Below are 27,913 nucleotides of genomic sequence, written 5' to 3'. Positions count from 1 at the left end.
CTATTTTGTCATCAAGTGAACAGACGTTTAGTAATACGTATAGTTGACTTAGTCTTGCATTTGATTTGTTTTTAGTTATACAATCATATTCTTGTCAATGCCGAACTGAAATATGTATAACGAGAGCAGTGTTTGGGAACATTTGGTTTGAAGAGTCGCATTGTTCATTTGGATATCCGAAATAATGAGTCCGTAAAACATATATTTGCCTCTCGGATACCTTGTATTCATGAGATGTCGTTAGCTGCTGTTTATCATATTGGGTTTCGATAATTGTTTTGGATACTTTGTTCTTGTGTTATGTTGTTGTGCCATTGTCTCTGATTGAGGCAGAGGGTTGGATGCACGCTTACTCTAGTTATTGTTTAAATTGTTTGACACTTTCACTTCGAGGCTTTTTATAACTTGATATGTGGTATGGGTTTTGCTCATTTTCGTATGGTAACATATTGTTGTTCACTTGTATTTTGTCTTTGGTGGATAGTTTTCTCCTTGACAATCATAACACCTCTTTTTTAATATGAAGGAAAACGTGTGTTTTTATTCTCCATGCTAATTTCAAACGTAATTTTTTTCAATTATTTTACCTTTTTGTTAACATTATAACTAGGCTAAATAATATTTCGTATTCTAATATCAGCTGCTACATATACCAGGAACTCATTTAAATGAAAACGACCGACCGTGCGAGGGCTGTATACTAGTCAAATTCGTGTGAAACGTCATTAACAAAAACGAATCAGACATCAAAACCAAACATTCCAAAATATCACTCCTTTACCTAAAAATAAATAAGGAAAAATATAGACTTGTTTTTTAAATAAAAAAGAAAACGTTTTTTGTACGTCAATGTGAAAATTAAAATGTTTCATATTACGGAAACATTAAAAAGCTTTGAATTAAGAAAAAGTAAAGTAGATTCATAGAGCATACGGAAAAGTTTCCTGTACGGGTTTTACACACGGGCGTATATAAAAAGCCGTGTGGTAATAGCTGAAACACATACGCAGACGAGTTCATATGTAGTTCACAAAACTTTCACAGATATGTTTTTTCAAGTAAAAAAGTAATCGGTCGATGTTGTAGAACTATATTCACCAAGGACATCATATTCTCAAATATGATAAGGAAATATAGGTAATTAATTTAAGAGTGACAAGAACATGACATCATGATCGTTTACATGTAGCATTCATATGTTCATACTGCTGAAGGTACGTAAATAAAAAGTTTAAGCTTTTTTCATTACTATTAGTTTAAATACATAGACATGAAGAGGTGAGAAGACATTATTGAAAGACGAGGGATGTTTAATTATATGATAAGCCATTCGTAACTTTGATGTGTTTTGAACTACACTCTACATGTGTTTATGCATGTGTTTTTCTACAATTGATCATGTTTTATGACTTGTTTTTCCATCATACGTAAAAAAACTTTTCCTTAATATGTGAAATTCAAATGCAATTGAATAACTTTGAAATTTAAAAAGATACATACCAATGACATGAAGGATATGTAAAAACGTGAACTATCTTTTATGCAGAAGGCAATTTGTATTATGTATGCATATTAATATAGAAAGTCTGTCTTTTAATGCATTTAAATGAAACGCATGGTATGCAAATAAAAGTAAACTTTTCTACAAGTATTGTTTCCACCTCATACTTCATTTCAGATTGAAGAATGACGACTGATTTATCAATATCGTTTTATCACTATCTTTGTCAAACAATTGGCACAGAAGATATTGTAAAGATAAGAAGATTGAGCTATGCCATATGCGATTATGTTTCACGATTCTCTGGCCGTGATTCCCTTGCCTTATTTTGGAGATTTGTCACTCGGATATCTAGTGGCAGTAAAGCAGAAGGTTTAGACATGAAGAAGAGTGATCTAGATATGATGCATGTCTTGGAACTTTTAAACATTGTTGAAGTTCCTTTGGACAGTTGTGGATTGTTCTCGTTTCTTATTACAACTGAATACACAAAACCTGGATTTGTTAGACTAAAAAGACTAAACGCAGGATTACCAATGTTACCGTTAGACAAAGATTGGTGCAAGGAGAGGGATGGTCACATCTTTCTTTCAAGTGAACTTTTTAAGACCATGCAATTTTTGGGAATAGAAAAATATACACATGTCATCCTTCATGGTCCATGCTTAACAACTGTTAATGAAAGCCATGATCATGCAATATGTCTCAGATCGAAAACATGGATAGCACAATCACAGAAGTGGGTGTTTAGAAATCGTATTTGGCCTTCATCTGAATTAGTTTCACAGATTGTTAGCTACGGTGTACTTTTTGTACCTATAGGGAATAGAGATTCACTAAATGAAGATTTGGAATGGAGAATATCATTTTCTATGGCCGAAAAACATCTGATCTATTCATTCACTCATACCCAATTACTATCCTATGCATTGCTAAAAATTCTCCTAAAAGACATAATTGATTTAAATGCATTTTGTAAAGGACTGCTTTGTTCGTATTTTATAAAAACATTGATGTTCTGGGTTCTTGAAGAAGAAGGTTTATTAACTAAACCAAATGATTTGATATCTTATTTTCATCTACTTATATGCAGGCTTCGTTATTATGTTCAAATCAGCTTCCTTCCGCACTTCTTCATACCCGAAAACAATTTATTTGAAAACAGATTTAACCCAGAACAACAGAAGGTACTAGTAGATATGTTGACAGACATTCATCAAAAAGGAATTCATTGTTTTATCAATTCAAAGACTGTTTCAGATTTCTTTGCAACAGACCTTAAATCGTGGAATTTGTTGACCGGTTTTGATTTCAATTTAATAACTACTCCGTTAAGTATTTTAGAAGAATGGTGGTATTATGATGTGCCTACAAATATACTCGTCGTCTTATTTAGAAGACACAAAATGGTATCACATAGATACCTGTATACATTGTTTTGGTGCGCCATATGTCAACATATAGGATATAAGAATATTGGCATTCAGGAGCAATCTAATAAAGGCCAGTATAAAAGATACAAAACCTATTTACCGTGGCTTGTAATGGGGTTGCAGAAAGATGCAATAACTGGATGGCTCTGTTTGGCATCTTACCATTTCTCCATTGATAGCTATAAAACTTGTTTGAACTTAATTGATCATATTTTACAAAAATATGGTTTCCGAGCACCTTCTGATATTGAAACGCATATTGGGCACATCAACAGCCTGGAACTTGAGGCCGTTAAGTATGGCATTATGAACCCACATGACATTTGCAGGCGACATTTTGTAGACGTTCATGGTTTTAATGATAGTATTAAGGCTAGACCACTAAAACTGAAGCTAGATATCTTGGATAATTTGAGCATTGTTACTTCACCACTTATCTACACACATTTTCTGCGTTTTATGTGTTGCTTTCATCTTCATGACTCCTGTGGGGTTCAATTCGCATTACGTGAAATACACCGATTACGTACAGGTCGCGAAATCTCTGTTCACTATTGCTTAGGACTAGCTTATTATACTATAAAGGAATATTCCACTGCATTATCTTTCCTCATTCCGTTTTCTGAGTATTTGAAGTCTAATCCTAAGGTTATGTTTTCAGTGTATGCCGATCTTAATAACACGTTAGATAGGGTTATAACAAAATTAAAAAAGTTAATATCTTAGAGTTAATTTTGTAACATGTGGAATGTCCGCCTAAACAGAAGATTATAACACTGTCGTAGAACATTGTCTTACTTTGAGAAGCTAAAAATAAGAGGTTGGAAGACAAAAGTTAACTGTCTGCAAGATTACACTGTTTGGTTTTGAGGACATGATTTGCCATGATGCAATGAATTTCACAAAAGATTATTATGATGATAACACTATAAGTTTACATTTAGATGAAAAGGATTTTATTTGTTTTAGTAAAAAAGACTAGCAGAACAACATTTCATTCTTAATATATTTCGTTTTAATTAACGTAAACAGTTGCAGCACGAACTTGTTCCTCACTTAATTCAATAGAAAAGTGAAAATCTTGCGGTCTTGATTAAGTGGATAATTTACATCTTTCGAAGCAAACATGATACACAAATCATCTTTCGTTTCTTTGCTTTGTTTTAAGTCTTTCAATTTCGACAATTATGCAGTAAGCTGTTCCATTTATTAAAGTTATTATGGTCACTAAGTAGGGCTGACTCACCAACTGCATGATGTACATGAATTATGTATTATATGTCTTGCACTTTATTCGATCTGGTTATTTTGCTAATCCAATTTCAAACGATGAATGTGTTTAGGAATTAGTTTTGTTCACGAAATGATTTTTCATGACCTTTAGCAAAAAAATTTTCAAAACTAACTAATCATAATACTGTATTCAAAAAGAAAGTACAACTTATAGAATACAAACAAATTTGACAAATTAACTATACATGTACCATAAAACATAAAACAGACATATAATTTAATGTTAACTACATTTAAATACATCAAATTCCCTTAATCATACATGTAGTACAATATGAGTGTAACGCAGAGTATAACATTCATAAAATTGTTTAAAATGAGTAGCGAAGTTTCTAGGCTGATTTTTAGTATTTATTAAAATTGTTTAGTTCTGTAATATTTTGTACAGATAACAATTGTATCAATTTACAAGTACAGGTGTGCCTCTAATACTGCTGTGTGATATATTTTTTCGTGTCAGCATATATATTACATTCGAATAAAAATGGAATTCGTATTCAAAGGCACTTGTATTTCAATAAGTAGATAATCTCTTTCCTGTCAATATTACAGTACTTGCAACCTTAGGCGTTACTGTTTGACGTGAACTTGACTGATCGGTGAATGATCGGTGACGGATGTTTGACTGATCGATGAGTGATCGGTGATCGGTGACCCATAGGATCCGTCAGATAAGTCAAATAACCTATGTGAGAGTTACCCTGACAACTGTCACCGATCGATCAGTAAATTAAATTTATGCACGGATCGGACGGATACGTATATATTTAAAATTTTTATGTAAACCGAACTCGACAGTGTTTACAAACGATGAACGCGGACCTCTACGAAGGCACCTTAATTTACACGTTAATTTCTAATAAAATTGGTTGCAATAAAAAAGTGAAAATAGTATAACAGAATAATATGCTTAGAGCGTTAAATTGTTTGTGTTGATTAATAATTTTGTATTAAATATTGTTAACATCAGAGACATATAATACATAATTGTATTATATGACTCTGTTAACATCAACTTATTCCTACGAAAATGGTTATTATTGACCGCCATTGGATTTTTGAACTTTTTATAGTTTCGAATAGGTTGTTTTTTCGTGAAATTAAAAGAATGTCAAAGAAATAATATTAAATTTGTTTTCGCATTGTTTAGAATTACCAAAATTGTTCTTCTTTTTATCAAAAATGATACTATTTTATTTGAAATCAGTTATTTTTACCATCTTGAGACAAGTCTTCTAATCAGAATTGAGATATAATGAGAATTAAAATACTTAAACTTTTATTTTTGTGGAATAAGAATGCAGTTATTGATTTATTTTGATACAAATTATTAACCGTCATATGATTTGAGTACTTTTTGTACATCAAGATTGGCTGTTCTTCATAAAATATGCTTACTTTACGGAAAAAGATACTAAATTTTTGTACGCGTTGCCTAAAATGCAAATATTTCTTCATTTTACTGAAAATTATTGACCGCCATTAAATATTTGTACTTTTTATAGTTTAGAATAGTTTTTTTTCATAAAATTAAAAGAATATCAGAAAAATCATACCAAAATTTTGTTCGCATTGTTTAAAATAACCAAAACTATTCTTCTTTTTATTGAAAATGATACTATTTTATTTGAAATCAGGTATTTTACCATCTTGAGACAAGTCTTCTAATCAGAATTGAGATATAATGAGAATTAAAATACTTAAACTTTTATTTTTGTGGAATAAGAATGCAGTTATTGCTTTATTTTGATACAAATTATTAACCGTCATTCGATTTCAGTACTTTTTGTACATCAAGATTGGCTGTTCTTCATAAAATATGCTTACTTTAAGGAAAAAGATACTAAATTTTTGTACGCGTTGCCTAAAATGCAAATATTTCTTCATTTTACTGAAAATTATTGACCGCCATTAAATTTTTGTACTTTTTATAGTTTAGAATAGTTTTTTTTCATGAAATTAAAAGAATATCAGAAAAATCATACCAAAATTTTGTTTGCATTGTTTAAAATATCCAAAACTATTCTTCTTTTTATCAAAAATGATACTATTTTATTTGAAATCAGTTATTTTTACCATTTTGAGACAAGTCTTCTAATCAGAATTGAGATATAATGAGAATCAAAATACTTAAACTTTTATTTTTGTGGATTAAGAATGCAGTTATTGATTTATTTTGATACAAATTATTAACCGTCATATGATTTGAGTACTTTTTGTACATCAAGATTGGCTGTTCTTCATAAAATATGCTTACTTTAAGGAAAAAGATACTAAATTTTTGTACGCGTTGCCTAAAATGCAAATATTTCTTCATTTTACTGAAAATTATTGACCGCTATTAAATTTTTGTACTTTTTATAGTTTAGAATAGTTTTTTTTTCATAAAATTAAAAGAATATCAGAAAAATCATACTAAAATTTTGTTCGCATTGTATAAAATAACCAAAATTATTATTCCTTTTATCAAAAATCATACTATTTTATTTGAAATCAGTTATTTTTACCATCTTAAAACAAGTCTTCTAATCAGAATTGAGATATAATGAGAATTAAAATACTTAAACTTTTATTTTTGTGGAATAAGAATGCAGTTATTGATTTATTTTGATACAAATTATTAACCGTCATATGATTTGAGTACTTTTTGTACATCAAGATTGGCTGTTCTTCATAAAATATGCTTACTTTACGGAAAAAGATACTAAATTTTTGTACGCGTTGCCTAAAATGCAAATATTTCTTCATTTTACTGAAAATTATTGACCGCCATTAAATATTTGTACTTTTTATAGTTTAGAATAGTTTTTTTTCATAAAATTAAAAGAATATCAGAAAAATCATACCAAAATTTTGTTCGCATTGTTTAAAATAACCAAAACTATTCTTCTTTTTATTGAAAATGATACTATTTTATTTGAAATCAGTTATTTTACCATCTTGAGACAAGTCTTCTAATCAGAATTGAGATATAATGAGAATTAAAATACTTAAACTTTTATTTTTGTGGAATAAGAATGCAGTTATTGCTTTATTTTGATACAAATTATTAACCGTCATTCGATTTCAGTACTTTTTGTACATCAAGATTGGCTGTTCTTCATAAAATATGCTTACTTTAAGGAAAAAGATACTAAATTTTTGTACGCGTTGCCTAAAATGCAAATATTTCTTCATTTTACTGAAAATTATTGACCGCCATTAAATTTTTGTACTTTTTATAGTTTAGAATAGTTTTTTTTCATGAAATTAAAAGAATATCAGAAAAATCATACCAAAATTTTGTTTGCATTGTTTAAAATATCCAAAACTATTCTTCTTTTTATCAAAAATGATACTATTTTATTTGAAATCAGTTATTTTTACCATTTTGAGACAAGTCTTCTAATCAGAATTGAGATATAATGAGAATCAAAATACTTAAACTTTTATTTTTGTGGATTAAGAATGCAGTTATTGATTTATTTTGATACAAATTATTAACCGTCATATGATTTGAGTACTTTTTGTACATCAAGATTGGCTGTTCTTCATAAAATATGCTTACTTTAAGGAAAAAGATACTAAATTTTTGTACGCGTTGCCTAAAATGCAAATATTTCTTCATTTTACTGAAAATTATTGACCGCCATTAAATTTTTGTACTTTTTATAGTTTAGAATAGTTTTTTTTTCATAAAATTAAAAGAATATCAGAAAAATCATACTAAAATTTTGTTCGCATTGTATAAAATAACCAAAATTATTATTCCTTTTATCAAAAATCATACTATTTTATTTGAAATCAGTTATTTTTACCATCTTAAAACAAGTCTTCTAATCAGAATTGAGATATAATGAGAATTAAAATACTTAAACTTTTATTTTTGTGGAATAAGAATGCAGTTATTGATTTATTTTGATACAAATTATTAACCGTCATATGATTTGAGTACTTTTTGTACATCAAGATTGGCTGTTCTTCATAAAATATGCTTACTTTACGGAAAAAGATACTAAATTTTTGTACGCGTTGCCTAAAATGCAAATATTTCTTCATTTTACTGAAAATTATTGACCGCCATTAAATATTTGTACTTTTTATAGTTTAGAATAGTTTTTTTTCATAAAATTAAAAGAATATCAGAAAAATCATACCAAAATTTTGTTCGCATTGTTTAAAATAACCAAAACTATTCTTCTTTTTATCAAAAATGATACTATTTTATTGGAAATCAGTTATTTTTACCATTTTGAGACAAGTCTTCTAATCAGAATTGAGATATAATGAGACTTAAAATGCTTAAACTTTTATTTTTGTGGAATAAGAATGCAGTTATTGCTTTATTATGATATAAATTATTAACCACCATATGATTTCATTACTTTTTGTTCATCAGGATTGGCTGTTCTTCATAAATTATGTTTACTTTAAGGAAAAAGATATAATTTTTTGTACGCGTTGCCAAAATGCAAATATTTCTCCTCATATTGGAAAATATTGTAATTTCAATTGCAATCAGTTGTTATAAATGATTTTCATATGTTTTTTGTAGAAAATGTGAATTATTCAAGAATAAATCTGCTTAAAATTATTTCTTTCTTTTTAAGGAATGTATTTATGTTTACCACCATTGGATTTTTGTACTTTTTATTGTTTAGGAGTAGTTAGTTTTGTAATTTGTTATTTTAAAGGCTTCGATTGTGACGAGAATATAGAAAGTCCATGATTATGATTTTTTTTAAAGAATTTTATGATGATAAGGATACAAAAATTTAAAATATTAAAAAAAATAGACTACATTTTTCCATAACTGATCCTTTCATTTTGTTTTTCCCGAGTATGTTTGGAAAATAATAAAATCAATTTCGCGATGTAGACACTCGCCGGGTTTTAAAATATATAACCTAAATAAAACGAAAAAGACCATTATTTAATGATGATATTTTAATTTAGGTTTTATCTGTACATTTCTTTTCATTTCAATTCATAAAACTTTGCTAAATAATTAATAAACAAAATGTATCATTGAACGTTCGATTTTCACGAGTCGCCATTTTAATAAAAATTAAACGAAACTAAGATTCTGTAATTTATATTAGTTCATCATGTGACGTATTAAAGTTCAATCCGTCATCAAGGTCGATCGGTACTATCCGTCCGATCAGTCCGATCAGTCAATTACTTTTACTATAAGTCTGACGGATTGCTGACGTGAGTTTGACGCGAACTTGACTGATCGGTGACTGATCGATGACCGCTGATTGATCGCTGAAATAGTAACGCCTAAGGTTGCAAGTACTGTACAACTTTCTTTAAGCACAGTTCAGCCGATCATTTTTTTTATTACAGCTTTTAAACATTTCATCACATTTATGAATATTGGGCGACATGGTAAAAAAATCCCAAAGCAAACAACCATCAGTACAAAAATACGAAGTATACAACTAAAGACTGAACTCAACGAACTCCATCAAAACCTGAAATGGATCACAGATGATCCAGAAGGAAGAAAAGCCAGATCCTGCTGTACATGTGAATATACTTGTTTAACTCGGAAATGTATTGAACAGCATACCGAGTGATTAGAACTTATGCATACAAAAAGGGAAACAAAAGAAATCTCAGGGTTTTTGATATTACAAATACTTAGATAATTTTATCATCGGTACAATAACATCCGCCGTAAATATAAATCAACATGCAGGTATTTCACATCCGATATTTTCTACTCTAGCCAGAGGTATAGGTGGATATATCACAAAACATGCCTAACCCCGCTGCATTTTTGGACTGTACCAAGTCAGGATCCTCGTTGTAAGTCTTGTAGGTTTTTGAATTTTAGTTGATTTATATGTTTCGGAGTTTTGTGTAATATTTCTTTGAACTAGTACAAATTTTTGTTTAGGGGCATTTGAAGGCCGTCCCGGATACGGGATTGGTTTTCGCTGCGTCGACGACACATTGATTTGCATGGTCTGTCTAATGCTCTCTGGTGTTGTTGTTATCACTCTGACATATTCCACGTTTCCAATCTCAATTTTAGAATACCTAATAAATATCTGTATATCGGGTTTCTTTAGTTTTTGATTAATTTTCGATGAGTTCGCGGCTATAATAGAAACACAAATTTTTCACAAAGAGTAAATTTCATGTAATTCCAAGAATCGTTGTTGTTTGAAAGTTTTGTCCATTATCATTAAACTTTCAATTATGGATTTTTTTGCGTTGTGCGTTGTTTGGAGATCACAAGAATAGACATACTCTATTAAAATATGTGCTCTCATAATGATTTAATTGACTAATCATGCATTATGACAAAACAGTAATCAGTTAAATTACCCCCGATCTAATGATTTTTGTCGTTAACGAATATTTTGCATGAAATGTAAAAAAAAATAATTCTCTATTACGCAGATAATTGTATATCTGTAATGATCCATACCTCCAGTTTAAAGCTCTTCTGTGATTTGAAAAAGTCATAACATTGTAACTACTAACATATTATTCTTACGATTTTTATTTGTTTTCATCATTCGTCCAAAATGGCTTATGTTGTCGGGCATTGCATAGTTGATCAACTACTCATCATTTTTTTTAAAGTAGAAAGGGGCAGTTGGAAATGAAAACCTGGTTTAACCCCTAGTCAATTTTTCAGTTTAAAGTCAGAAATCTCAGTTGTTATTTTTTTTAAAAATAAGGAGACGTGGTATGACTGCAAATGAGACAACTCCTCACAAGATCATATGACACAAAAATAAACAATTACAGGTCACCATATGACCTTCAACAATGAGAAAAGCACACACAACATAATCACCGAAAAATGGCACAAAATGATATTTGTGAAACGAATGGCCTTATTTATGTACAAAGGGGTTTTATTATATTGTAGTTTTATGTACAGAATCTGGTCTTTATCAGAGATCTCTGGTACTAGTTATCTTAAATTAAAAAAAAAAAGACTTTTAAAAATGAAGGGGACAGTAATTCTGATTTTAAATCTATAATCGAGAAAGCAGAGACAATAACTTGGGGACCGCATGAGCTCACAATAACAGAAACGGAACAGGGTAAGCGACTAAAGCAATGCATGCTGGGACAACTGCCATGCGAATCCACAGTCAGTCAAATTGTTGACTTTACTGATATCTAACCGAAGTCTTAAAAAAAAACGCTCTTTATTGGTTTAATGGAAGATAGAGCTTGTTAAAACACTCGTGAAAATTACAATGTTTAAAAACCAAAACGTAACCCAGACCTCTTTTTTTTTGGCTTATTTGACGCATGAATATATAAATTATAGACACATTTCAGTTCGTTTTTTAAATTCACTAGAAACGTTCAAATGATAACAAAAGTTGAATACATTTTATATACTCGAATGCCTTAGTTTAACTAGAATATAACTCTTGTCAAAGAAACATGATGTCTTATCCAAACACTCTACTTGTTCGGTTCTTATACATTTTCGGCTTTCGAATAAAACGCTTTGAGCGTTTCTAAAGAAGGTAAATCCAGAAAAGCGCTTCAAACACCTGGTATTGTTTTCATATTTTTTTTTATGTTTATTGAATAATAACCATATTGAATGTAGTAACCTGGACATTGAGATCTTGGTCGGATCGGAAATCGATAATCTTGTAAAAAAAGTGCGAAAGAGAAATATCGTGATAAAAGTAAAAGTAACATAAGGTTTAGAGTAGATAGTGTTTATTGAATCTAAAGTTATCAAAATATACACCAAAGCAAAAAACAACTGTAATGAAAAATTTCATATGACAATGTATGACTTTCGACAACACGAAACATGAAACATGAAAACTTAATTAAACGCCTATTTCTACATATACAATATGTATTCAATGGCGTTTTACATAAATGACATATAAAATACAAAAATACTATACAAAAATACAATATGTATGTACTATACCAAAAATTGAAAATATATACTGTGCTACACAAGAAAAAAGTCAGAAAAGTTCAAAATAATTTTCGAAATACAATGTTTTCAACCGACATTTAAAAGTATCCAAAGATTCAGAGTTTCTTACATTTGTACCTAGTTCATTCCACAATTTTAGCCCAATAGTACTAAAGCTTCTATCTGAATAAGTTTTCTTTTTGTTATATGGGACTGCATAACAACCAATAGATGACTCTGACGACCTTAATGAACGTTTCGACACTTGAGGATTTAACAAATTGATCAAATATGACGGTGCATTACCTACATGACAGTTGTACATATATGTTAAGATTTTGAATGTAATTCTGGCTTTGATCGGAAGCTAGTGTAAGTCAAACAATGCCTGATTGGCACTATCATACTTAGAACGGTTTAACACAAGTTTGGCACACATATTCTGTATACGTTGCAATCTATATAAATCAGTTTGTGAAATTCCAAAAAGTATAACATTGCAATAATCTAAATGTGATATAACCAAAGAAAAGACCAAAGTTTCAGTTGCTTCTTTCGATAGATAGGATCTTATGCACTTTATTTTGTAGTAGTTCATCATTGCTGTCTTACATATTTTAGTAATATGGTCTTTGAAGTTTAGAGTCTCATCCAGAAAAGCTCCTAAGTACCGTATACATCTTTTTGATTTTATAACATCTCCACAAGTGATTATTTCTTTTGTCATTTTAGACAAGCTATTACAACAAGCTATAATTTTCTTTTAAAACGTTTTTTTGGTATAATTAAACCGAAACAGAAATATAAGGAAATGTTTTATAAAAAAATCTCAGGTTACTCAGCTATTCATAAATTGTAAAAGTCGTGTGCAAATTTAATTCGCACAAAGAACTTTAACAATGCACACAATCGTGCGTTTCATGTCTCATATTTAAATTATGTTAATCGGTTTTGTAATTTCCCTCTGTACATAATGAATATTTTCCTTTTTGATATAAACATATAATTGTTTTAGGGGGGAAGAGATTCTTTATCAATCATTTTCTATAATAGGTTTGCAAGGTAACCGTCAAATTCATGCAGTAGTAGCATACCGCTGTTCAATAGTCATAATACAAGTAAGCAAAAAGTATTAAATTCAGGTCAAAAACTTAAACCGAGGGAAACATATCAACTATAAGAGGAAACCAACGGACCAACAGACACAAGAACAACAACAAAAGGAAAGGCCAAAATACACAGAAACGCACTATAGATAACAGCTGCAATATTACGTACTTGGTACAAGACATTTTTCTAAAGATGGTGGGTTGAACTAGGTTTTATGGCTAGACATATTTCTCGCCTATATGGCAAACCCGAGCAATTAATAACTGAAATTGTCTGCAATCTATAGAATCGAAACAAACGAGCGCCTGGCATAAATACAAGATTTCAATTATGGTTTCTATAATGAGTACCTGTTAGTGGTTAAAAAAGCGTGGAACGAAATATAGCAATACCAAGTTTTTTCATTCAGGTTATCGAATGCTTAGACCGTTGATTTACGTTTGTATAAAGTTGCATATGAAAAAAAAGAGTAGGCTATGGTCCTTTGAGAATGAAATAAAAAAACGTTTTATAATAAAATTTTGAAGAATTTAAATTTTATCGTATTCACATTGTTAAATACATGTACGTTCATAGTATTAAGTTGGGTTTAACATTTAGAAAAAAAAGGATAATTTAAGAGTGAATTAGTCATGAAGTGTGTAATGTCTGAATGAAAATGCATTAAAACCATACGACTAATCAAAATCGTAACATATTTTTAGAAAATTTGCGATTTTTTAAAAAGGAATGGAAATCACCTACATGTTACCCAATCTTGGTATTTCTTTTCATAAAACAATTTTACAAAGATATTGAGGACGATACAACAAAGTGACTAAACCTTAATTTTTCAGTTACCCTGTTCGTTGTTGACATATAAATCAGTTTGTCGTTTTTTTTTTTCATGTTAAGATCCGTTATTAGGGTTCCGTAAAATACCCGTGTGTTTGTTGTAATTTTAGGAACCTGTTATGCATGGTTTGTTGCATGCTTCTGTTTATCATATTGTGTTTCGATGCGTTGTTGGTACAGTTTGTTCTTGTGTTAATCTGTTACGCAACCGTTTATATACATATGTTTACCTCCATCACTCTCTGTATGTGCTTGTCCCATACCAAGAGCATGTACTTCATTGGTTGCCGTTTGTTAATTGTTAATGTATAGCACATTTGTTTTTCGTTTATTTTTTTTTTGGCATAAAGCAGGCCACTTGTTTTATTGTTTGAATAGTTTTACATCTGTACGTTGTGGCTTTTTATAAATTGTTGTATGGTGTTTATTCATTGTCGCACGGTACCATTTAGCTGTTCACTTCTGTTTGGTCTTTGATGAAAAGTTGTCTCTTGGCAATTACCACATCTTTTTATTGTAAATGGTAAAGGTTGTTATAACTCTCCAAGCCATGTTTTGCGCATTTACGCCTCACTAGTTTATTTCCATTCGTTTGATGTGTTTTATTTTTTGATTTTGCCATTTGATTAGGGACTTCCCGTTTTGAATTTCGCTCGGGGTTCAGTATTTTTGTGATTTTACTTTTTACTTCTCGTTCAACATATTTACATTTGATCGCTTACATTGTAATAACATTAAGAAGTGGGTTGTATATTCTAATTAAGACTGCTACATATACCATGTATTATTTTGAACGAAAACGATTTCGAAACCATAAGCAAACATAATGAACATTTCGAAATATTCTGTTTACCCCGCTTGTTTTAGGATTCTACGTTCATTGTCTTTAAGGCCAATATTGATAATTGTTTGCATCAAAACCCCAAAACGTAGCAGCCAATGTTTTCAGCTAACAGTAACCGAGGGAAATATTTGTTTTGTCGATTATAATTACATTATGAATTCGTAAGTAATGTAAAAAAAAACTTGCACTGGGGACTTAGTATCGTTTATATGCATGCATTGATTCAATAATTTCCGTAACCTGGTGATTACACGAAACTCGTTTCATATTTGCTGTTATTGTCTATTAAACTGAATTTCGGTATAAATAAAATGAATCGGAAATAAAACAAAATGTTTTATAAAGACATCTCAAATTACGTATTAATTCAAAGTTATTCATAAACTGTAAAAGTCGTACGTAAACAATTTAAGTCATTATAAAGAATCTAGTGTTCTATTTTTACATCCTGTGTACCAGTTTTGTATCATAGGAATATCTTCCGTCCTATAAAGGGCAGATATTCTTTATCCATCATTTCTTCTACTTGAGTCCAAATTTACATGTTTGCTATTTAAATGCATCAATACTTCGAATGTAGCTGCAGACAATCTTTGAATAGAATCAATCATATCATGAATTCTTTTGCGAGCGTCGAACAAATTTAAATTGTAAATATTATCTACGTTTTTTTTTTTAGCAAAATGGGTTAGCATTACAAAATAAATAACGGAGAATTCAAGAATAAATTGTTCATGTTGTTTGTAATCTCTTAATAAAATTAAACATATTTTTGATTAAATTAACGACAACCATTGGAGGGGCTAATATACAACGGCGAAATTACAGTAAAACATAAAAGAAGCACTGATAAAACTTAATGTCTTAATTTACGTCAATGTTCAAAATAACAAAATAAGAAACAATACAAATATAAAATGTAATACATACCAATAGATGGAAATATAATAAAACAATTACAATTGTAAAGCATTACATGGAATTTGCGGATTACAGTTAACAAATAATAGTGAAAATTAAACTTGTTCCATTCTTTTTACTGCATGTTAATTGCAATGCTTATATAACATATTATATTTTTTTTTATTTACCCTTTTTTAGTGTTTAGTGTTTAAACATTGATTTTATATATTCTATATTTAGAGCGAAACAAATATACATTTTCTGTAAGTATCGTTATTTGGGTGTGTGTTAACTGAATATTTACTAGAACACACCCGCGAAATCTCGGGCATTTAGAGCTTAGTTGACAGTATGTAACCTATAGTAGGATGAATTTTTGTAAAAGATGTTATGTCTGGAGAATTCCAGAACATGTATCAAGAGTCATAGGACCCCGAGGGTATCACCTGCCCAAAAGTCAACATTTTGGTGTTAACATGAATATCAATAATGTGGTCATTTTTATAATTATTTTTTTTTACAAAACTTTGAATTTTTCGAAAAACTAAGGATTTTCTTATCCCAGGCATAGATTACCTTAGCCGTATTTGGCATAACTTGTTTGGAATTTTGGATCCTCAATGCTCTTCAACTTTGTACTTGTTTGGCTTTATAAATATTTTGATATGAGCGTCACTGATGAGTCTTCTGTAGACGAAACGCGCGTCTGGCGTACTAAATTATAATCCTGTTACCTTTGCTAACTATACATGCTATAGGTACTTGCAGATAGGACACTTTTTCTAACCCTCTCCCTTTTTTCCGAAGTCCGTTATTTTTATTTGTTTTCGGTTAGGTTCTATTAGTTTTATGTTTCTGTATACTATGAACATACGTATATTATACATTATATAGTATGAATAACACCTCCACGCAATTTAGATATTAAATATGTGTCTCTTTTCATTGAGAAAATATGTCTCTATATATTTGGTTTGTTTATTTTTGACTATTTTTGTATTTGTATTTTGTAAATGCCAGCTGGTATCATTCCTGTATAGGAATTTTACATCAATACAATTATTATTTGATTTGATTTTGATAAAACAAGTGTATTTTCTTTTAACTATTAATTCCAATTTTATTATCCACGGCGATCACTGCTATATTATATAGTGAGTCTCAATATATTATAGTAGTATAATCATTGTATACATGCAGATTAACGCGAAAATAATTGTCCTGTCCCCGAGTACTTATGAAAATTACGTACACGTATGTTTAAAACAGGAAATCTTGTCTGATTTTAAAGTAGGTCTGATGACGGGAACAATATCCGGACGCATTTATTTCCGTATTCCTCCCAAAATAACTGATTAATTATAAGAATGGATGACAAATGCGACCATACATGGTACCTATAGGACACAGAGACATGATAATAATAATTTATGGTGGGAGGAAGAGAAGCCGCACACAAACTGAGGTCTTCTCGTTAAATAGTATAGATACCACACTACTGTATATCAAATATTTTAATAGGAATGAGAGGACCAATGTTCTAGTATGTGGTTTTGTTTGACGCTAATATAGTACATTAATTGGAAAGGCTTGCACAAGGATGCGAATAAATCTTGACTTAAGGGCATACGATACAGTTTTGAACCTGTATTTACAAGTTGATGAAAATTTGCATATAGGCTATTTTTTACCTGATTAAATCAAATATGTCATAAAAAATATACCTTCATGTGCTACTTTTTGAGTAAAATGAGATCGAAATTTTGTATATTTGCTCAAAATTCAGATTTGTGTCCGTATTTTCTTTTTCGAAAGAATGACGTAACTTTTTTGCTTTAAAAGATAAACACAAATTGTTTTTTGTTAAATAATCGGTAATTTCTGTATTTTATAAGTATCATTGAAAATTATGTAATTTTTATTCCGAAATAACTCTATATTTATCAAATGTTCATGAATAGAGGAAAAAACGTCATTTTATGCTGCATGTTTATCAAAATTAAAAAAAATTGCGCTATTTACAGTTTTATAAAATTTGGGTCACATAATCTCCTTGCAAAATGAAACAAATTGCTGTTTTAAAAAATAGGGGTCCATGCACTCGTTTTCAAATTAAATCAGTTTGAATGATAAAAATCAGTCGAAAAATGCATCTTTGCCCGATATGTCATAGTTTGACGTCGCGAAAATAACATTTTACGTTAGCAACGTCATTGCCTTCCCTGTAACTGTATCGTATGCCCTTAAACTACACGATGTTTTGAAATATTGAGTGAAATCTGCAGTATACCGGTAATCAAATATGTAATGCATGTATATCTGCCGTATTATTTTTTTCTACCATTAACTATTCTAGAGCTGATATTAAAAAATACCAATAAAAAACATTTCTTTTGGTAAAAAAGTTATGATAAAATGGTACAGATGAGTACATCTAGTAGGTGTGTTTTGTTTACACGTTGTCAATATAATGAAATTTTATGCGATTTTCTTTCAAGTGAAAGGTTTAGCTAGCTATAAAACAATGTAAAACAAGGTTTAATCCATCATTTTCAACATATGAAAATGCCTGTACCAAGTCAGGATAACTACAGTTGTTATATATTCGTTTGATGTGTTTGAGGTGAAATACCACCAAATCATGGTAAGTTACATCCGGTTGTATACGAAAGTAGGTCTAAAATAATATTCCCTTGAATTTGACAGTTGTAAAAAATTAACCCTGCATTTCAATGCTCTTAAATTTTCTGAGTCATAAACATGTATGTTGGGTGTCTGAAAGCATCATTCTTTTTTTATTTGATGGTCTTTTGGAAAGTTAAGGTTACATAGTTACCAAAGCAGGTAACCAGTAAATAACAGTGTAAAAATTGGGCTGTTTACTTCCAGTGATGGTTACTTTCTTATATGTAATGAAATATAGTGTGAAATTTTCACTGTAGCACTGGAAAGGATAAAACTTTATTCATGCAAAGTATTTCTTTGGTTAAATTAAGGTAAATACTGTACATTTTTTTTCAAAAATGCCAATTTAACAATGACTAATAGGGAAAAATCAATGGTGGCATTACACCTTGAGCTTTTGATTTTGCCATTTGATTAGGGACTTTCCGTTTTGAATTTTCGGTATTTTTGATATTTTACTTTTTACCAACATGATTAAGTAGTACTTATGAAAATCAGGCTACTTGTTTAATGGTTCATTTGAGAGGATACTTAAACAATATTATATTATGAGATGTCTTGGTTCAAGAAGTTTTTTAGTCTCAACATTACTGGCAACTATAATCATTAGAGCTGTATAACTTTTACAAAATATCTAATAACAATACCCGGCTAGTATTTGGAAATATATGGTCAGAATAGTTTCTTGAGGCAAAACAGTCCTAAATATAATGATTGTCGTGTGGTCAGTTTCCAACGGCCATTGGCCAATACTTCAAAGATATAAATTACGATGCCACAACTGAAACATTTGTCTTTTCCCTTTTTTTATAATTATAGCATCAGGTTCTCATGTGTAGAGCTGCATGGTAAATTTTGAAATTGTCTCCTCTCCGTCTCACCCGTAATGTCCCATTCATCGTTAACTTCTATAATATGGAAAGATAAGTTACCATAAGGATGTTTATTTTTTAGCTAATATGCTTTGTGAGGGGAAATATTTCGATAATTTTGTTTAATTATCTATGGTTGAATATTATGCCAAATATAAATAGTTTCAATTGTTTCTCTAACTCTCCGAATACCACAGAGGATACATATTAGTTAGTACGTAGATTGAGTTTTACACTTAAAACTAACGTAGATGGTAATGTGCCATGGACGTTTGCTTTTTTTTGTCATTTTGAAAGTGATTTTTTAAAATTTTCATATGCTTTTGACCTATAAAATTAGGATGAGTGCAAGAGGTGTTTTGATTTCTGTTGGATTCTTATCTGTACACTCAATGCTTTTTGTGTGCGGTTAATTCTGTTTGCTTTTATGAAAACTATTACTATTGCAACCTTACGTAGATAGATATTTTGTCAAAAGTGGTTGTCAAAGTATTTTTGTTTGCTATTTTTAGTTGAACTTATTCTCTTATTTGTCAATATCTGATTGAAAGGAATACCACGGGAACAGTTTTTGGGATGCATTTGTTCGGAGAGAGATAATAATGTTTGACAGTTTTTGTTTGTCATTATGTCGTCTAATCTTTTAATTACCAAACGTGACTTATTCCCGATTGTGACTGTTTTGCTGAGTGTGAATTCGCATTACTATAAGACGTGTTACGGTACTTGTCTATCCCAAATTCATGTATTTAGTTTAAATGTTTAATGTTATATTTGTAATTCTCATCGGATTTTGTCAAATGTGTTGACGTCTTTTCTATTATATTTATGTGTCATGGAAACAAAAATTAATCACCGCCGTCATTTATTAGATTTTATTTTGGTCAACATAATCTGTACGATAATTTACGCTTGAAGTTGGATTCATAACAAACTGCACATATATATATATATTATAGTTAATTGCTATTAATAAGTATTGCAATATGCATTGTGTTTAAATGCAATATCAGTATTTAGTTCTATTTTAATCTTTAATCAATCCTAATTCTATCTTTCTTTTGAGATATAGTTTTTCATATGTGACGTAATTTTTTCTGCTGTTTCAGAAATTTCATATATTCAAATGTGACGCAATTTTTAATGCCTTTTCACCATCGTATGTGACGTAATTTTTAATGCCTTTTCACCATCGTATGTGACGTAATTTTTAATGCCTTTTCACCATCGTATGTGACGTCATTTTCATAATTTACTGCGTTGAGGCCTGGACTGAGTCGGGTGTGTCTATTCTGTGTTGGTCATTCATTATGTATTCGTGTTTGTTTTATGTAATGAGTTAATACTTCAGTTTCATTATGTATATCTGTTATTTTCATTTAATAAAATTTACTGTTTGCAATAGCATTAATTAAATAGTAAGGATGTTCTTATCCCAAGCATACAAACTTAGCCGTATTTGACACAACCTTTTTCAACTTTTGATCTTCAGTGCTGTACAACTTTGTACTTTTTTTCGCTTTCGATCTTTTATATCTGGGCATCACTGGTGAGTCTTGTGTGGACGAGGCGCGTTTTTGGCGTATTAAATTTTAAACCTAAAGCTTTTTGTTATTCATTAATCATGTGTTTCTTTGTCTAATACGTTTTCCTATTTATTTGTATTGTAGTCCTGTAATATTAAGTTGTCATTTCTATGTTATATTTAACATTGCCATTTAAGTGCGAGGTTTGGCATGCCACAAAACAAGGTTCAACCCACAATTTTGTCCTTTAAAAATGTCCTGTACCAAGTCAGGAATATGGCCATTGTTATATTATAGTTCGTTTCTGTGTGTGTTACAATTTAACGTTGCGTCGTTTGTTTTCTCTTATTTTTGAGTGTAAATTGACATTGCGATAAGACGTGTCACGGTACTTGTCTATCCCAGATTCATGTGTTTGGTTTTGATGTTGTATTTGTTAATCTCGTGGGATTTTGTCTGATGCTTGGTCCGTTTCTGTGTGTGTTAGTTACATTGTAGTGTTGTGTCGTTGTTCTCCTCTTATATTTGTGCGTTTCCCTCAGTTTTAGTTTGTTACCCCGATTTTGTTTTTTGTCCATGGATTTATGAGTTTGAACAGAGGTATACTACTGTTGCCTTTGTTTAGCATTTTGAAATTCTATATAATAATGATGGTTTCGTATATTAGTATAGATATGAACACGTTTGTTATAAATCTCCAAAATATTTTAGAGTGTTTACATCTTACATTCGGGATCTGGGAATTCTTTTTTTCGAATTTTGGGATGTCGGGATTTAATATCTTTAAATTCGGGACTTCGGGATTTCATGTTTTTTAAGCTCGGGATTTTGGGATCAGGACCTTTCCGACCCCACCCCCTCATTAATATCAACATTTCTAAGCATAAAAGTGTTTAGAGAGGGGTTTTTTGTATTGAAATTGCAGCTGCTACATCATGTACATGCACCAGGAATACATTTAAACGAAACCGAAACAGAAAACAAAACCAAGCATTACAAAACATTTCTCAATTACATGGAAATCTATGTTGAAAATAACATTACGCACCTGATTTTGAATAAAAGAACATTTTGTTATACGTCAATGTGACAATTATTATATTTCATATTACGGAAATTAAAAATTCTCTGAACGAAGAAAAAGTAAGGGAGGTTCATAAAGACTTACAGAACATTAAAGTTTCCTGTACTGGTTTTACACGCTGGTGTATATAAATAACCGAGTGGTTAAAACTGAAATACATGAGTAGACGATGAACACATGAAACTTATCAAACTTTCAGCACGAGTGTACGTATTAGTTTGAATTCAAAAAGTTTAATTGTCAATCAGTACGTATCAAGGACATCAAATACTCAAATAAAAAGGTAAATTTTCTTAGATTGACAAATAGCATACTCAACATGTAAAGGTTCTACATTCATACTGCGAAATGCATCTGAACAATTTATATAGATTTTAGGGGGTATTGTTTTTTTAATTTCCTTGGACAAATCTATTTGATTTTATACGTACAAACAGCTCAATCGACGACAGCATGCGCCTCATGTTAAATCTAACATTACTAATGGTATTTCTATTCTAGATTAATACAGAAATGGGTAATTATTTTCCAAATTAATCATGGTATATAATATAATTTTATTTTCTAAATTTCATGCCAGAACATTTCTTGAAATGGTTGATTTGTTTTAATATAGAGCCTTATATATAGGTAGTACGTATACATTGAGTGATAAATTGAGATAATACCATTCGTATTTTCGAATATCATATAAAAATTCGATGAGAAATTTAGTACGCATTACATGTTTTAATGCACTTTTATTAATAAAAAATATGTACTCATTGACTCTCGTTATCATTTATATATGTAAGATTATTTTTTCTATTAATGTTTTGATGAGTGGAGTTGATTGGGTAAAAAATCCACTTTATTAAAATATATAATAATATTTTTATATTTTGTAAAATTATCTTTCAACAATATAGCCGAACTGTGTTATGTATGCCACTGACCTTTGTTAGTCTTGTATGTTTTTTTAATTTAGTTCATTAATATGTTTTGAAATGTAGTGTGATGTCACTTTTTCCCTGAACTAGAACATGTTTGTTAAGGGTCCAGCTAAAGCTCGCCTCATGGTGCGGGATTTTCTCGGTTTGTTGAAGACACATTGGTGGCCTTAAGCTTTTTGGTCGGGTTGTTGCCTTTTGACACATTTCCCATTTCCATTTCAATTCTAATTTAATATTCATAGACAAAGTCTCACTTTTTGTAAAAAAAAAAAAGGAAATTGTAATACTAGCATTATTTTGTCTACTATGTATTCCATTTCAGATAGAAAAATGACGACTGATTTATCAACATCATTTTACAACTATCTTTGTCAAAAACTGGGCACAGAGGACATGGTAAAAATAAGAAGATTGTGCTATAACATATATGATTATGTCTCACCATTCAATAGACGTCTCGTCGTGCCCTTTTATAGGAGACCCATCACCAGCATATCAAGTGGTAGCAAAGCTGAAGGTTTAGACATGAAGGGAAGTGATCTAGATATAATGCTTGTCAAAGAATTTATAAACATTGTTGAAGATCCTTTAGACCGATTTGAGTATTTTTCATTTCTCATGTCATCAGAATACACAAAACCTGGATTCGTTCGCCTTAAACTGCACACTTCTGTAGTACCATTGTTTAACTATATGTGCTGTGAGAGGGATGGTTGTGTTTTTCTCTCAAGTGAGAAATTTAAGATAATACATTTTTCCGATATAGAAAAATTGTCTCCTGTCATCATTCATGGACCATGCATAACAACTGCTACAGAAAGTCACGATGTAGCGGTTTGTCTCAGATCTAAATTGTGGATAGCGCCAGCACATGATTGGGTGTTTAGAAATCGGGAATGGCCTTCAAGTGAATTGGTTTCAAAGATTGTAAGCTACGGTGTACTTTTTGTTCCAATAGGGTGTAAAAATTCTTTAAATGAAGATTTGGAAGGGAGAATATCATTTTCAATAGCGGAAAAACATTTAATTTATTCATTCACTCATGTTCAATTGCTCACCTATTCTTTGTTAAAAATTCTTCTAAAAGAAGTAATTGATTTGAACTTTTTTTGTAAAGGATTACTTTGTTCTTATTTCATTAAAACATTGGTTTTCTGGGTTTTCGAAGAAGAAAGTTCATCATCTGAACCACATAACTTGATACCTTATTTAGATCTATTAATATACAGGCTTCGTTATTTTGTTAAAATCAGCTTCTTACCGCATTATTTTATTCCTGATAACAATTTATTTGAAAACAGATTTAACTCGCAACAACAGCAAACTCTTGTAAATATGTTGACAAACATTTACCAAAAAGGAATCTATTGCTTTTTAAATTCAGAAACTGTTTCAGATTTCTTTACAGTATATTTTGAATCATGGAAATATTTTACCGGTTTTGATTACGAATTAATCAAGACTTCTTTACGAATTTTAAAAGATCGTTCATTTTCCATTGAAACACCTAACATACTAGTCGATTTATTTAGGATGTTTAGTAAACACAAATTAGTATCGCACAAATACCTGTATACACTATATTGGTGCGCGCTATGTCAGCTTATAGGAAAAAGGTATATTGGTATTCAGGAGCGATCTAATAAAGATAATTATAAAAGACACAAAACTTATTTACCGCATCTTATCATGGGGTTGCAGAAAGATGCACACACAGGATGGCTCTGTTTGGCGTCATACTTTTTCTCTATTGAAAGCTATAATACTTGTTTGATCTTAGTCGAATATATATTGCATAAATATGGTTTTGAGCAATCCTCAGATATCGATTTTTATATTTTCAACATAAACAGTTTGGTGCTTGAAGCCGTTAAACATGGCTTTAAGAACGTACACAACATTTTCAGGCGACATTTTTTAGACTTTGGTGGATTTTGCCAGACTGAAGATTCCTGGCTATTGAAACTGAAGCTAGACAGTTTAGACAGTATGTTTTTTCGTATAACACCGCTAGTATTCACATTTTTTCTGCGATTTATGTGCTATTTTTATCTTGGTTATAACAGGAGTATGCGATGCGCATTACACGATCTGCACAGTTTGAGGATTAAATATAGCGATTCCGCTGTGGATTTCTGCCTAGGATTGGCTAATTATGCTTTGAAGGAATATTCCACTGCATTATTTTTTCTTGTACCGTTTTAAGACTATTTCAAATCTAAATATAGATTTAAGACTCGATTTTTAATCGATCAAATTAACAAGTTAGATAGATTGATAAAGAAGTTACAAAAGTTAATATCTTAGAACTAATACTGTAATTTCAGTCTTAGCAGAAGATTATAACCCTGTCGACGAACATTGTCCAGCTGCGTTTGCAGTTAATTTAGATTCCATTTGTGTTCTTTGTTACGTTTTTCTAATTATATTTGGACTAAAGAGAAACTGAAAATAGGAGTTCTGGTGACAAACGTTATTTGTTTAAAATTAAAAGTAGCTATTAGGTGTTGAGAATATGATGCGTGAGAAGGAAAGAGATTTTTGTTTCACAAGAAGGTGGTTTGACAAATAGAAATATTTAGAAAAATATATATTAAAATTAAAACTACAAGAGTTATAATGTTTTATTAACATATCATTTTTGAAATAGTAGTCGGGGAGAACAACTTATTATTTTTAAATATATTTCGTTTAAATAAGTTTAAAATGTAGCAGCACGAACACATTCCTTACGTTAACATTCTGTTTATTTTTCTTTTGTCTGTTTACAGGAAACACTTCACATATCTATCTGTAATGCAGGAAAAATTAAAATGTTTTAAATTGAATTACAAACATATACTAAAGAGTTTTGAACTTCGTCGTTTAATATTTGGACTGAATTGCGTTGAAATGTATATAAAGTGAAATTTAAATGAAAACACAATGTTTTGTAGGTCAACTTGTAAAAAATAAAAGATTGAAATGCACTTGTGTACAGAATGTAATAAAACAAAGACAATTTATAATTTTGGGTCAATAGTTCTGCTGGTAAGCCCTAGATAATATTATCCACAAAGTGGACAATGTTTCTTTACTTTTTATGCTGCTTTTAGTTACATTTCTCCTTGCAAGTTTAACTTCTTTATTTGTTGACGTCCAAATTTGTCAATGAGCTGATGAAGGATGGTCTGCACATTGACAAAAGTTTCCTCATTTACATTTATTGCTGGTGTAAACAGGATATCATTTTTTAACCGATTTCTATTAAGATAACATTATAATGTTCTCTTTCAATGTAAGTTGTTCGAAATAGAAACACGCCAGTCCATGATATATTCAACTTAATAAGTTATATATGATTTCAAATATGAGTAAAAAGAGATGAGTAATATACGTCAAGAAGATAAGTTTAAACCAAGCAAACTTATGCAGTTTAATGCAAGATTTTCAAGTGTTGTTATAAATTTTTATTTAGTATAGTAACCGCAAATAAAACAATAATAAAGTTACACCAATTACTCAAGAGATAACCTAGAGTAAAGATATATGGTCATCCCTGAACCTCTCCCGGCCTTCATTATAACTGTTGCTGTAGTGGGCGTTAATTTTGATATGTATATATACGCAGCAAAGAACGGTGAGAATGGAGCCATTAAATTCAATGAATTGTATACAGCGGGTGCCTTGTTTTCTGCACGTTAAATATATTTTCTCATTTCCAATTGGCAGTCCAGGTATTCCACCATCCATCTAGATTGGTCTATATCATAGTACCTTCATATTTTAATAGTTTTACATTGTTTTCGTTTGAATATGCATGACATATTTGAAATTAGACGGTAAGCCTTAAAACACAACACGTTTAAAAAGACACCTTTTTGCGCGATAATTTGCGCATATGTAAAATGAGTCTGTTTGGAATATTGAGATAATAAAGTAATCCTCATTATTTTTTGCATTAAAAAAAGACGAAAAACTTTTGTCGTATGGTAAAATTGATTGCAACCTTAAATATAAATAAATGTTGTACACCAAAAAGATCCCAAAAACACAAGTAGCATTACCTCATATTCAGTTCAGTTTGATGAATAAATAATCAGATCAGTATTGTCATTGATAATAACCCAGTATAATACATGTACATTAAAATACACCTGTGACGGACATCTTGTTTTCAGGAATGGAGAGTTATTTTCTATTGTTCATCTTCATTCATCCGAACGTTTTGCCCTTTAGATATTTCCATGACATATTACATATGAGACATACCTAAATATGTGGTCACCAATGGAAATATTTCTAAAGGACTTAACGCGATATTGAATGAAAATGAAACCTTAGTAAAATGACTGTTTCTGTTTTTTATATGTGGGAATTCAATTGTTTAATAGAAACGATATTCGCAGTTTGTATTCCGATTTTTGGACCTTCCCGATAATTCTTCAAAGGGCATTCTCTGGAAATCCGTCTAATGAAAAGAAAGAGACTATGTCCTAACATGAAAACCGATATTATTGCCGTCTTACATGTTTCTCCTTGGAGAGAGTCGAGTATTATTTTGATATTCACAAGTTGGTACTATCGATCCTTACTGGAGTACTTGTTTATATCTCTTTTTTTATTATCTCTATTTTTCATTGATCAAAAAGGAAAATAAGGTACTTAAAGTTCAGGTTCAAATAAAACATGTTTTCATGTTCATACATGAAACCACGTCGGAGTTTTATTCATATCAGAATGTGTGTTTCGTTGTAATTCATTGAAATTGATATTGATGGCTTCAACTCTTTTTTACATTTGGAATGTTTGAAATATTATTTGAAATTACGTCACGTCACTTTTGAAGCGTTATTATCGTGTGACAATGCAGGTTTTTATTGTGCTGCTTTCTGTGCTAGCCTAGGTTTATTTTACGTGTTCGTTTTTATTCTGTGGTTAGTCCCCAGTTCGGTGATGACATCAACATCAATTATATAGTCATTTTGTTTTATAAAATTACTGCTGCTCG

At 30.4% G+C, this 27,913-nt stretch overlaps 1 long non-coding RNA gene across 1 annotated transcript; it reads left to right on the top strand.

The window, feature by feature from the left end:
- The first annotated feature begins 1,025 nt into the window (after positions 1–1,025).
- Positions 1,026–3,659, top strand: LOC143044638 (uncharacterized). The gene is made up of 2 exons (XR_012968742.1): positions 1,026–1,214; positions 1,679–3,659. It is a non-coding gene; the product is annotated as an uncharacterized LOC143044638 (long non-coding RNA).
- Positions 3,660–27,913: the final 24,254 nt, after the last annotated feature.

This window comes from Mytilus galloprovincialis, chromosome 9, assembly GCF_965363235.1.
Source record: "Mytilus galloprovincialis chromosome 9, xbMytGall1.hap1.1, whole genome shotgun sequence".
NCBI classification, from domain to species: domain Eukaryota; kingdom Metazoa; phylum Mollusca; class Bivalvia; order Mytilida; family Mytilidae; genus Mytilus; species Mytilus galloprovincialis.
The sequence above is the reverse complement of the archived record's forward strand: the minus strand, read 5'-3'. Positions and strand labels throughout refer to the sequence as shown.